The 13,481-nt window shown below is 41.6% G+C and overlaps 1 protein-coding gene and 1 non-coding gene across 4 annotated transcripts in view; one reads left to right on the top strand and one right to left on the bottom strand.

Moving 5' to 3' along the window:
* LOC124619733 (F-box only protein 22-like) overlaps positions 1 to 13,481 on the bottom strand; it is a 219,142-nt gene that overhangs the window by 191,978 nt on the left and 13,683 nt on the right. The gene's annotated exons all lie outside the window — the stretch shown is intronic.
* Trnan-guu lies at positions 3,183 to 3,256 on the top strand. The gene has a single exon. It is a non-coding gene; the product is annotated as a tRNA-Asn (tRNA).

Here is a 13,481-nt window from a genome sequence, read left to right as displayed (position 1 = left end):
TAAACTAGTCTACATCTACATATGTACTCTGCAAGCCACCATATTGTGCATGGCGGATGGTACCTTGTACAACTGCTAGTCATTTCCTTTCCCATTCCACTCACAAATAAAGTGACAAAAAATGACTTTTTATATGCCTCCGTATAAGCCCCGATTTCTCTTACCTTTGTGATCGCTACATGAAATATACAGTGGTGGCACCAGAATCGTTCTGCAGTCACCTTCAAATGACAATTCTGTAAATTTTCTCAAAAGCATTTTGCGGAAAGAATGTCTTCTTCCCTCAAGCCATTCACATTTCAGTTCATGAAGGTGCTCTGCAATACTGGCGTGTTGATCGAACCTACTGGTAACAAATGTAGAACAGCTTGGCTCTGAATTGCTTCAATGCCTTCTTTTAGTCTGACCTGGTGGAAATTCCAAACACTCAAGCAGTAGTTAAGAATGGATCACACTATTGTTCTGTTTATGGTCTCCTTTGTGGATGAATTACACTTTCCGAAAATTTTCCCAATACACCAAAGTCAACTATCCATTTTCATTACCACCACCCTTACACAAGTGTTCCATTTCATATAACTTTGAATCATCGGGATATTTAATCAACACAACTATGTTAAGCAGCACACCATCAATGCTGTGTTCAAGCTTTACAGGACTGTTTTTTCTACACTTAGAGCAAGCTACCATTCATCACAGGTAGAAATTTTGTCTAAGTCATCTTGTATTATACTGCAATCACTCAATGCCCTCAGTGTAATCAGCAAACAGCCACAGTCTGCTACTCACCCTGCCCATCACATCATTTATGTACACAGAGAATATGAGTGCTTCTAACATGCTTTCCTGGGGCACTTCTCATGACACCCTTATCGCTGATGAACGATCACCATCGACGACAACATACTGAGATGCATTACATAAGAAATGTTTGAGATACTTACATATCTGGGAAATCTAATCCGTATGCTTGGACCTTCATTAACAGTCTGCAGTTGGACACCATGTCAAATGGTTTCCAGAACTCTAGGAATACAGAATTTGCCTATTGCCTTTCATCTACAGTTTCCAGGATCTCAAGTGAAAAAAAGGTGAGCTGTGTTTCACACAAGTAATGCTTTCTAAATCCATGTTGATTTGTGCTCAGAAGATCTTTCATTTTAGGAAAATTTATTATTTTCGAAATCAGGACTTGTACAAGAATTCAGCAGCTAACTGATATCAAAGATATTGATCTGTAATTTTGTGGGTCATTTCGTTTACCAATATAATATGCAGGGGTCACCAGCCCTTTCCTGTAGTCGCTTGGAAATTTGTGTTGAGTGAGATATTTGTGATAAACGCAAGCTAAGTAGAGGACCAATGGTGTAGAGTATTTTCTGTAAAACCGAATACAGGCTCCATCTGCACAAGTGACAAACTACGAGAGTACCAAGTTCCACATTTAGCTTTTTCTGTGTGCATTCATGGTTTAATTTTTAAATCCCTTGACTGTATTTGTACTCAACGACATGTAGGCTTTCAGTTTAGTAACCATAAGATGCAGATTTGTGCAGTCTACAGTGCAGGTGACATTTTTTTCTGAACAGACAGCCACACAGCTCAGTAAGGCATCAGCTTCTGTTGGCGACACACCAGGAGAGTCGCAAGTTATCCATTTAGCTTTCTCTGTCTGTTTTAATAGTTAACTTTTAAGTATGTAGTATTAGGACGGTTAGGATGTGTGTATGCTGTGTGCAGGCTTAGGATGAGCTGGCCACATTTCACAAACAGCTGAAGATGCTCTTGGTTGCAGTCATCCATCTTCAGGCTACTGCTTCTGGGTGTAGTGGTGGCAGAGAATCTGGTGCATCGCACGGGACACCTCAAGGTGTCACTTGTTTCACCCACAGGCTCTGCTCCTGAGCCATCTTGCAGCGTATGTGACGGGGCGGGCGGTGCCTTCATCACCAAGTAAGTGGCAGATAGTGATGTATTCATGTTGCTCAGAGCGGAGTGTCAACATGGGGGCTGGCCATCTGGTTTTGTCTATTCATCCTACGAATGGACAGGTGGCCACTCTTCCAGCAGCACCTGAGCATGCACACAGAGGAAGGAGTTTACTAGTAATCAGGAGCTTTAATATTAGGTGAGTTAAGGAGCACCTTAGGGAAACAGTTTACAGGGCTGAAATGAAATGCGATGTGGAGGAGGCCCTGCCTGCAACTATCACACATGCAGGGTGCAGTCATCTGCAAGTTGTGGCTCACACAGGCACCAATGATGTCTGTTGCTTGCACTCTGAAGCCATCCTTAGTAAATACCGGTAACCTGCAGAAGTGGTGAAGACTGGTGCCCCCACTCAAGAGGTGCAAGCAAAGCTCACAAGTTGCAACACCATTCGCAGGGTTGATCAGTGTCCTTTGGTTGGATACCTCGAATAAAGTGTCTGTTGAATCTGCAACAGTCTTGGCTGCAGATTTCTGGAACTGCATTATAGGGTGGGGAATCACAGGACTCCCCTGAATGGGTCTTGGATGTACTACACAAAGGAAGCTGCTACTCAGCACTTGGGGGTTCTTTAGGCTAAGCAATAGTTTGAGGTCCTCTAGGAAACACTTGCAGCCAATACGCAAAGAGTGAAATCAGACTGCAAGCAAATGGATTTCAACTGGCAAGGTTTTAACATTAAATTAAACTGATCATAACAAACTTCCTGATTTTACTGCCCTCCAGGAAAGTTATCATGCTCAAACTATTCTCAATGCAGATAGTTGGCTGAAACCCAAAGTAGAAAGCTCCAAAACATTTAGTGAGGCATGGAACACATATCAAAAGGACAGATTAGACCCGTAAGAGGGGAGCGTTCATTGCAATCGACAAAAATATTGTGTTTATCGATCCAAAAATTGGGTAACTGCAAAGTTACCTGGAAAAAAGTAACAGGCTTAGGGGAACTAAATTAATTATCAGATGTTTCCACTTGTCACACGATTCCACTGTGACAGTTACAGAACCATTCAAAGTAACTTATTTTCAGTAGTCTCGAAATACCCAGAGCATGCAATATTAGTTGGAGACAATTTTAACCTCCCAAGCACAGATTGGGATGTCTAGGATTCACTGCAGGTGGTACAGACAGATTCCTGCAGAAGGTATACGAATTGCGTTGATATACAGAGAACAAGTGAGCCAAAGTCAAGGCCTCCGTGGCGCAATCGTCTAGCGCGTTCGGCTGTTAACCGAAAGGTTGGTGGTTCGAGCCCACCCGGGGGCGAAATCGTTTTAACCATCACCGAGGTGAGGACATACGTCAACTTTGTTAGAGATACACAGCTAGTGTGACAATTTGGCTGTGTTTGAGTGATGCCACAGAGCCTTATACACATTCAGCCAAGTGACACTGTAGGTAAAAACATGGCCCTCCACAGACGTTCTACTATTTTCCTATTTATTCGTCATGTGTGACACTGCAGTAGAGCGACGCCCACTACAAAAGACGTATTATTTACATTCAATTTCAGCGTATACGTCGCGAGTGCCATATGACAGGGCCTGTCTCTCGATGTCGATTTGTATTTGGTGTCTCTTAAGTGTCGGTCTGCAGTAGGCCGCTGTTGGCCGAGCGACGTAACCGTCACCGAGGTGAGGACATACGTCAACTTTGTTAGAGATACACAGCTAGTGTGACAATTTGGCTGTGTTTGAGTGATGCCACAGAACCTTATACACATTCAGCCAAGTGACACTGTAGGTAAAAACATGGCCCTACACAGACGTTCTACTGTTTTCCTATTTATTCGTCATGTGTGACACTGCAGTAGAGCGACGCCCACTACAAAAGACGTATTATTTACATTCAATTTCAGCGTATACGTCGCGAGTGCCATATGACAGGGCCTGTCTCTCGATGTGAAGCAGTTTTGAACACATTTTCCAGAAACTGTATTGAAAAGCTAGTTTGGCACTCTGCATGCAATGGAAATATTTTAGACCTTGTAGCTACAAGCAGGTCTGATCTTGTTGACAGTGCCAGTATAGAGACATGGATTAATGATAATGATATTATAACAACAATGACTACTAAGGCTGATAAATTGACCAAGAAGGCTAAGAGAGTGCTTTTACTGGAAACAAATGGCCATCATTTAGTTCCAATATGACAGACACAGATGAATTATGAGCACAGTTAACTGATTGCAAATCACGCTCTGAATAAGTATGTGTAGAGTAAATGGATTAAGGACAGAAAAGACCCACTGTGGCTTAATAACAAAATTCAGCAAATGCTGAGGAAACACAGAGACTGTTGCACTCTCAGTTCAAAAACGAATACACATCCAATGACAGGTAGAAATTAGTAGCAATTTGTGCATCTTTAGACAGATCGATAAGCAAAGCTTGCACCCACCACTGTCATACCTTAGCAAAAGAGCTTTCCAAGAACCAACGAAAATTATGGTTCTAAGTAAAATCACTAAGCGGCTTCTATCCAGTCACTTGTGGACCAATCTGATGTGGCAATAGGAGCAAAAGGAGAGCTGAAGTATTAAATTTTGCGTTTCAGAAATTATTCACACAGGAGGACCGAGCAAACATACCTTCGTTTGAGCGTCAACAGACTCCTATATGGAGAACACAGTAACAGAGATCTCTGGTATAAAGAAGCTACTGAAAGAGTTGAAAACAAATAAGTCACCAGATCTGGTTGGAGTTCCAATTCGGTGTATGGCACTGGCCCCTTATTTAGCTCGCATTTATCACAAATCTCTTGCAAAGTCCAAACTCTCAAGTGGCTGGAAAAAAGCGCAGGTGGCTCCTGTATATAAGAAGGGTAAAAGAATGGGCCCACCAAATTACAGACCAATATCCTTAACATCCCTTAGATCCAGAATTCTTGACCATGTTCCAAGTTCAAATATTGTAAATTTCTTTGAGACAGAAACCTTCTGTGTACAAACCAGTACATATTTATAAAGCATTTTTCATGGGAAACTAAGCTTCCCCTTGTATCACACGATATCTTGCGAACCATGGATGAAAAGCAATATGCACATATTCATTTCTTGAGTTTTAGTCCTATCAGCTTGTGTGTTTCCCCTAGTTCTTTACCACAATTCAATTTAAAGAGATAATAATCATTAACCTGAAGGTCCTGACACTTATCTCCAATAGTTTGTTTTATATGGTCTCTACCCCTTCTAATTTGTGATCCTACCATAGAATGGCATTAGCTGGTATCCAATCAAAATGTATATGTTTAACTACTAAAAATTCAGGGGAGGGGGCACTATTTAACTCTGGATCAAAATTAGAGCATGCGGCAGCGATTTATTGGGATTATAAGAACTGAAGTCGAGGTTCAAAATACCTATAGTTCTGCTGCAAGCTGTTTTCATAGAGAAGTCATTCCTGGTCTCTTATCAAAATGGTTATCATTGTAGATGTGTGTAGTGATTAGTGTTTTATTTGTCTCATAACATACAATTTCTAATCATACGATTAGTGTACAGGAGACACATCAAACAAATAGATAACACAACTTAGGCCTAATTGGTACAAAGAATTGTAACATTAATATAAACTTTTATTTTTCTTTCCTCCCTTTTGTGAAGGACAGCTACATTTACACACAAGACTTCAAATGTTCAGTTCATCTTTCATGAACTTCTCAACAGTGTAGTAGCAGCGTTTGACAAGTATATCATATAACTTTGTTTTCAGTGTCTCTAGGTTCATACTTTTAGCTTGTTATGAATTTTCATTGCCATATACTGAGGAAACTGCGCATATAGGTGTAAGTGATGAGTGGGAAGCATAAAACTGTCTTTGTTTATCGTGTTAAACGTGTGATTGAAACAGTTTTTCTCAAAAAACTGTAAATTGCTGTGTAGAAAGATGATAATATCATAGATGTATAAGGAGGGAACTGTTAATAACTGTTGTTTTTCAAATAGTGGGGGACAAGATGTCCTTGGATGGGCAGTACACGTTCCTTATTATTCTTTTCTGTAACTTTAGTATGCGCAATATAGTGCTTGAATTTCCCCAAAAAATAATACCATACCTTACAACTGATTGAACGTAGCTGTGGTATGCAATTTTCCTTGTATTCATGTCTGTTGCACTAGCTAATATTTGCACAGCAAATGCAAAGCTACATAATTTGTTTAACAGGTAGTCAACATGTTTATTCCAATTTAAATTTTTATCTAGGTTTAACCCTAAAAACTTCACAGAATCCACTTCTTCTATATCTTGATTTTTATGAGTTATTTTAATTTCTTGGGGCTTTCACTGTTTTGTTCTGAATTGGACCATGTGGGTTTTGGGGACGTTCAATCTTAATCTATTCAGTTGGAAGCATGTTTCTAGAGGGATGTTTTCTGGCTCCTGGTTTTCAATTAATACAGATGTGTCATCTGCAAATAAAATCGATGGAGCATTTATATTGTTCGGTAAATCATTAACATAGAACAAAAACAAAATAGGTCCTAGAATCAAGCCTTGGGGGATACCTTGGGTTACTGTTTTCCATTTTGAATAGTAATTTGCTGCATTTGATGAGATAACCACTCTTTGTTTCCTATTTGATAAGTATGAAGTAAGCCAATTTAGAACATTACCCTTGATCCCATACTTGTCAAGCTTATAGATGAGCAGTGCATGATTCACAGAGTCAAAGGCTTTTGTGAGATCACAAAAGATTCCTGCAACTTTATTATGGTTGTCTAAAGATGTGCTGATCTTGTCGATAAACTTGTTAATTGCATCAATAGTACTTTTGCCACGCTGGAAACCAAATTGGTTTTCTGTAATAATATCATATTTCTCCATAAAATTTCGAATCTGCATAGCAGCAGCATTTTCAAAGATTTTTGATAGGACTGGAAGGAGGGAGATGGGACGATAATTGGTTGATTGGTTTGGGGAAGGAGACCAGACAGCGTGGTCATCAGTCTCAGGACGATAATTCCCCATAGTATCTGACACAAAAGCACAAAGGTACTTCAATTGGGCCAAGAATAGATTAAACCTGACGATACATGTCACTTACGTGTATCAGTGCATATACATCCGCTTAATGCACTGAGAGAGTGAAGGAGGAAAATACTTAAGAACTTTCCTATGTGATACAATCAGGACCTCATTCTACAACACAAAAATCTATACTGCAAAGAAAATTCTTCTCTTAACAATGTACACTGTATGATTTTGTTGCGATCAAGTTTGCATATCATATCTAAACGGTACTTGAAATCAATTTCACTCATGTGGGCAGTGCATAACTGATCAGTCAGAACATTATGACCACTGACCTAAGATTGATATAAACCTGCCTAGGCAATAACATTGTCACCTGGTGAGGAATGACTGCTAGTCAGGCATTCGTATTGCAACGTTAGAGGTGAAATTCTTGGATCATTGCAAGACAAACAGAAGCGAAAGCATTTGCCAAGCACTTTTTCATTAATCACAAACAAAAGTTAGAGGTTTGAAGGTGATCAGATACCGCGCTACTTCTAACCATAAACGATGCCAGTCAGCAATCCGTCGCAGTTCCTCCGATGAGTCAGCAGGCAGCCTCCGGGAAACCAAAGCTTTTGGGTTCCGGGGGAAGTATGATTGCAAAGCTGAAACTGAAAGGAACTGACGGAAGGGCACCACCAGGAGAGGAGCCTGCGACTTAATCTGACTCAACACGGGAAACCTCACCAGTCCTGGACACGGGAAGGATTGACAGATTGATAGTTCTTTCTTGATTCGGTGGGTGGTGGTGCACGGCCATTCTCAGTTGGCAGAGCGATTTGTCTGGTTAATTCAGATAACAAACGAGACTCTAGCCTGCTAACTAGTCACGTGACATCTTTCCTGCTGTCAGCGATTACTTTTCTTCTTAGAGGGACAGGCGGCTTCTAGCCGCACGAGATTGAGCAATAACAGGTCTGTGATGCCCTTAGATGTTCTGGGCCGCACGCGCGCTACACTGAAGGAATCAGTGGGTCTTCCTAGGTCGGGGTACCCCGCAGAACCTCCTTCATGCTAGGGATTGGGGCTTGCAATTGTTCCCCATGAATGAGGAATTCCCAGTAAGCACAAGTCATAACCTCGCATTGATTACGTCCCTGCCCTTTGAACACACCGCCCATCGCTACTACCGATTGAATGACGTTGATATCAGAGAGAGTGCTGTCCATGTGTAGAATGGGAAAGTGTGCAATCTATCCGGGTTTGACCGAGGGCAGATTCTGATGGCCAAGAGGCTCAGCACGATCATTTCGGAAACTGCATGACTTGTTGGGTGTTTGAGAAGTGCTATGGTGATTGTCTTCAAAACATGGCAAAACCAAGGTGAAATCATATCCAGATGTTGTGGAGTTGGGCTGCCACCTCTCATTATGATGGGCCTCCACAGCCAACAACTCGTGCTTGTGCCAATGTTAACACCATAACATATGCAACTATGACTGAAATGGGTATGTGACCACCAGCACTGAACTTTGGCACAGTGGCAGAGCATTGCATGGTCTCAAGAATCCCAATACCTTCTTCATCATGCCAATGGGAGAGTGGGATCTGTCATATTCCAGGGGAACAGCTCCTTGAAACCTGTACTGCAGGACAGAAACAAGCTGGCATCGGCTCTATTATGCTTTGGAGAACATTCATAAGGGCACCCATGGGTCCAGTGGAACTCATGCAAGGCACTGTGATGGCCAAGGTGTATCGTACACTAGTTACAGACCACACACACTCCTGCATGATGATCATGTTTCCCAATAGCAGTGGCATTTTTCAACAAGATAACATGCCATGTTGCAAGGCCAGAAGTGTGATGGAGTGGTTCGAGGAACACACTGGTAAGTTCCAACTGATATGCTGGCCACCCAACTCACCAGATCTGAACCCAATCGAACATATCTTGGATGTGATTGAATGTGGCGTCAGACCTCATCGTTCTTCTCCCCAGAATTTACTGCAATTAGGTGACTTGTGTGCACAGATATTGTACCAGCTTTCTCCAGCAGCCCACCAAGGCCCACTGCTGCCATGCCATGAGTCGCCACTGTCATCTGTGCCAAAGGGGGACATACTGGCTATTAGGTAGGTGGTCATAATATTCTGGCTGATTAGTGTATAATGCAATAATATTGAAAAACCGGCCATACAGTCACCCCACCCACATACAGAATCTAGTTCCATATCCAGAAAATTTTTGATGAAGCAAGAACTAAACTCTTTTAGAACAGTGTTCCAATGAAGTAGCTACAGATAGGATGAAAATACCAATATTCATCAGCAAACATAGTTGTCTTCACTAAATTTGTAGAAAATCACCAACCAACAGTGATGCAGAACAGCCAGAGTTCACAACAAATCTTGTGAATGTGGTGCTAATTACACAGGGGTGATATTTAGATGATTACAGCACAATAGGCCCAGGAATGTTTAAGTATCTACTGTGCAAAATCACCTGAGGAAGGATGCAAGATTCATTTTGAAATCTGAAAATATTAAGAAAATCATCAATAGGAAAATGCGAATGAAATCTGGGCTTAAATGAAGCTTCACATACTCTTTGCCAACTCATAATCTAAGCCACCATTCTATCTAACTTAAGCCTTAGGTTGCGCTACAGATCAGTATGTCACTGCATCTAAGACTTAGTATCCACATCCACTGGTTTCGCCATTTCGTAACCAAACCATCACTTTCCAACCCAACCTAGACATTGGGCTACACTACACAGAAGTCTATCACCACAACCCACATTCGAAAAATTACACAATGAAAGCTCCAGATTGGAATATCGGGTATATTAGGAAAATGATAGATTGCTACTTACCATAAAAATGACCTGTTGAGTTGCCGACAGGCAGAACGAAAACACTGTTACACATTATAGTTTTCCGTCAAAGCCTTCTTCACCAAAGAAAACTTGTACTCATTCACACAAACAAGCACACCCCATGCACATGACTGCTACCGCTGACAGATACTACTAGAACGTAATTGTCACATGATGGCAATTTGGAGTAGGGTGGGGAAGGGATAGCAGGTACAGGTTTGGGTAGAGATGAGCAATGTCTGGTTTGGTGTGCAAGGCCTAGACGGTGGCCTGACGAGACTGCCAGGTGCAGTATGGGAAGGTGGGGTGTGGGGCAAAAGCTGGCAACAGAAAATAAAGGGATTAGGGAAAGGGAAAGGATGAGAGGGTGCAGGAGACACAAAAAGGGAGGAGGGGATAGGACAGAAGGGGTGGACACTATTGGGTGGAGGTGCGTTACCACAGGTTGAAGCTGGGATAGTTTCAGGAGCAGAGAAAGTGTTGTAATAATAACTCCAATCTGCACAGTACAGGGAATCTGGTAGTGGAGGGGAGGATCCAGATGGCACAGGTGCTGAAGCAGACACTAAAATTAAGCATGTTATGTTGCTACATGTTGTGCCACCCCACGAGGTCTGCTATGCCCTTGGCCACAGTTTGGTGGTGGCCATTCATCCTAGAGGCCAGCTGGTTGGTAGTCATACCAACACAAAAAGCTGTGCATTGGTTGCAGCAGAGCTGGTATATGACATAGCTGCTTTCACAGGTGACCTGGACTTTGATGAGGGAAGGTAAGCCTGTGACAGGACTGGAATACGAAGTGCTAGGGCGGTGGACTGGGCAAGGCTTGCGTCTATGTTTTCCACAGGGAGATGATCCCTGTGGCAAGGTTGGGTGTGTAATGGAACATAAATTTATGAGGGGTGAGAAGGATCTTGGGATGTCCCCAATTTCAGCGCATCACAGTAGATAATCAAAGCCCCGATGAAGGATGCGGTTCAGTTGTTCCAATTCGGGGTGGTAATGGGTGATGAAGCCAATTCTTGGCGCAGTTGGGAGGATTGGGGTTGTGTGGAGAAATGGCACGGGAAACCTTTTTTTGGACTAGGTGCAGGAGACAGTGCCTGGCTGTGCAGGTCTTGGTGAGATTTCAACGTACTGGGAAAGGTTGTTCTTGTCATTCAAATATGCAGTCCCCATGTGGTCTGGCTGTAAGGGAGAGAATTTTTGGTGTGGATGGTATGGCAGCTGTTAAATGCAGGTACTATTGGTGGCCGATGGATTTAATGTGGACAGAGGTGTCACAGGAGACAACTGACCAACACCTCCAACCAATTGCCTGTAATCTATCCTCCCCTCAAAGATAGCAACAACATCCTTCACTGACTCTTCACCATCTGCACCCCTTTATCTCCTGGCTCCCTACTGGTCACTGTTGATCCCACTTCTCTGTACACCAGCATCCCTCATGCCATGGTCTTGCCACAACTGAACACTATGTTTACCAATGACACCAGACCCACTACCCCATTCCTCATACATCTAACTAACTTTATCCTAACATATTACTACTTCTCATCACATTGCAATCCAGCCCTTGCACGCCCTACCATACAGTGCTCTTCTCTCCCTCCACTTGTATCCATCTAACACTTCCTCTTTCCCGCACCACTGCAGACTGATATTCACATAACAGTTGCATTCCAGTCAGAGCTGCCAGTGGTAGCAGTCATATGTGCATGAGGTTTTCTTGCTTGTGTGAATGTGTGTGTATTTTCTTTGCTGAAGAAGGTTTTGTCTGAAACTATAATGTGTAACAGTGTTTCCATTGTGCCTGTCTGCAACTCAAAGGATCATTTTTATGGTAAGTAGCAGTCTATCCTTTTTCTAATACTGTCGATATTCCAAAAACTAGTATAGACACAAAATAAATATTGCCAGCATTCTGTCCTCTTTCTGTTTATGCACATATCACGTCACATAACATATTACCAATATGTTACAGAACAAAACTGACAGCAGCCAGTCTCAACAGATTCAGTTAGCAATGCTTTTCATAAATACAGTAGGTAACCCTTGTTAATTCAGTACATAAGTAAAATAACCAATGACTATGAACATGCAAATATTTGTTGCTGTTATTCATTATTAGTAATGATAATTTACTAACTGGGATGTTATTTTACAATGATATAGGCTTTGTCAGCTAATGCAAAGAAAAACCATCATTGATGTGTATCAACAACTGAACTCAGAAGCCCTTGTAGATGGAACCATCCTAGCATTTCCTGAACAGGTTTAGGAAAACCAGGGAAAGCCTGATTTAGGATGGACATAAAGAGCATGTGCCTCCCCCTCCTGGATCTGAGGCCTATGACTTAAACAAACAACCTCACTCGGTTATATCTAACATACAATTATCTTTTGTTTGTCCCTACTTGCAGCAAGTTAACTTAAAAACATGAAAAATAATTACATACTGTTCATTTAGTCCCTTATCTCTACACACGCCATACACCCTTGCTAATTATTAGTTTTGTTTTCTACAATCAAGGAAATTCCAAAACATCCACTAAAGATAAAATGAGTTTTATGCATCGCTGATATTTCATATTCGTTGTCCACCTCCATAGCTCAGTGGTCAGCGCAGCAGATTTCCATGCGAAGGGCCTGGGTTCAATTCCTGGCTGGAGATTTTCTCTGCTCAGGAACTTTGTTTTGTGCTGTCATCGTCATCATTTCATCCTCATCAACACGCAAGTCACCAAAGTGGCGTCAATAAAAAAAGAGTTGCACCAGGTGACAGGCCTACCCAACAGGAGGCCCTAGCCACAAGACAATTCATTTCAAATTTATTAAATGAAATAAGTCATCTTGCTAATAATGCTAGCTTCTTAATCAAATCCAGCAGATATCAGTCAAATGCATGATAAATTAAATTTTCACTACACACACTGGTTGGTTGGGTACTTCACTATTGCTTCAACTCATGTGGTGACAAAACTACAGCATACATAGATCTCTACAAGGCAGTACATAACTTAACAACAACAGTTAAGAATGGGGAGGAATGACGAACTAAAATAGAATGTTTGTTATCTTCATATACCTATAATTCATATAAAATTGGATTAGACAGTACCTAATTCGTTGCCCAAAGATACTCTTAAGGGCTCAATTTCACCAGTTTTAGCCCTGAATAGTATTGTTCTTTGGTAATAACATGGTATAAAAATGAATGATGGCATTATACTAGGTTGTTTGATAACCATTGGTTTGCTACACTTCACTCAAATTGCCTGTTTCATGTCTTTGCTTTGATAAGTAGATGGCTATTCTTATATCTACTGACAAGAACCTCACATAGCAATACATGAGGCATCAGGGCCAGTTAAATCAAAACTTGATATGTTTAAATTAAATGTAGTAGCCTACATCAGTCACTAGAGACCTTCCAATTGTAGAGAGCTAAAGACAGATGCATGTCAAAGCAGTGATGATGGCTCTTGTATGTAGTGGCAGCTGTTCTACAAGTGAGGTATTCACTGTGCAGAGGACTGAGTTAGCACCATTCCAAGCGGCAATACTCTCTCTTTCATATACAAAACTCCCAGCTGCATCTTGATGGGGTGAACTGGCCAGTGTAATTTGAGGTGTTTCAGCTTGAGTAGAT

Source organism: Schistocerca americana, chromosome 6 (genome assembly GCF_021461395.2).
Source record: "Schistocerca americana isolate TAMUIC-IGC-003095 chromosome 6, iqSchAmer2.1, whole genome shotgun sequence".
NCBI classification, from domain to species: domain Eukaryota; kingdom Metazoa; phylum Arthropoda; class Insecta; order Orthoptera; family Acrididae; genus Schistocerca; species Schistocerca americana.
The sequence above is the reverse complement of the archived record's forward strand: the minus strand, read 5'-3'. Positions and strand labels throughout refer to the sequence as shown.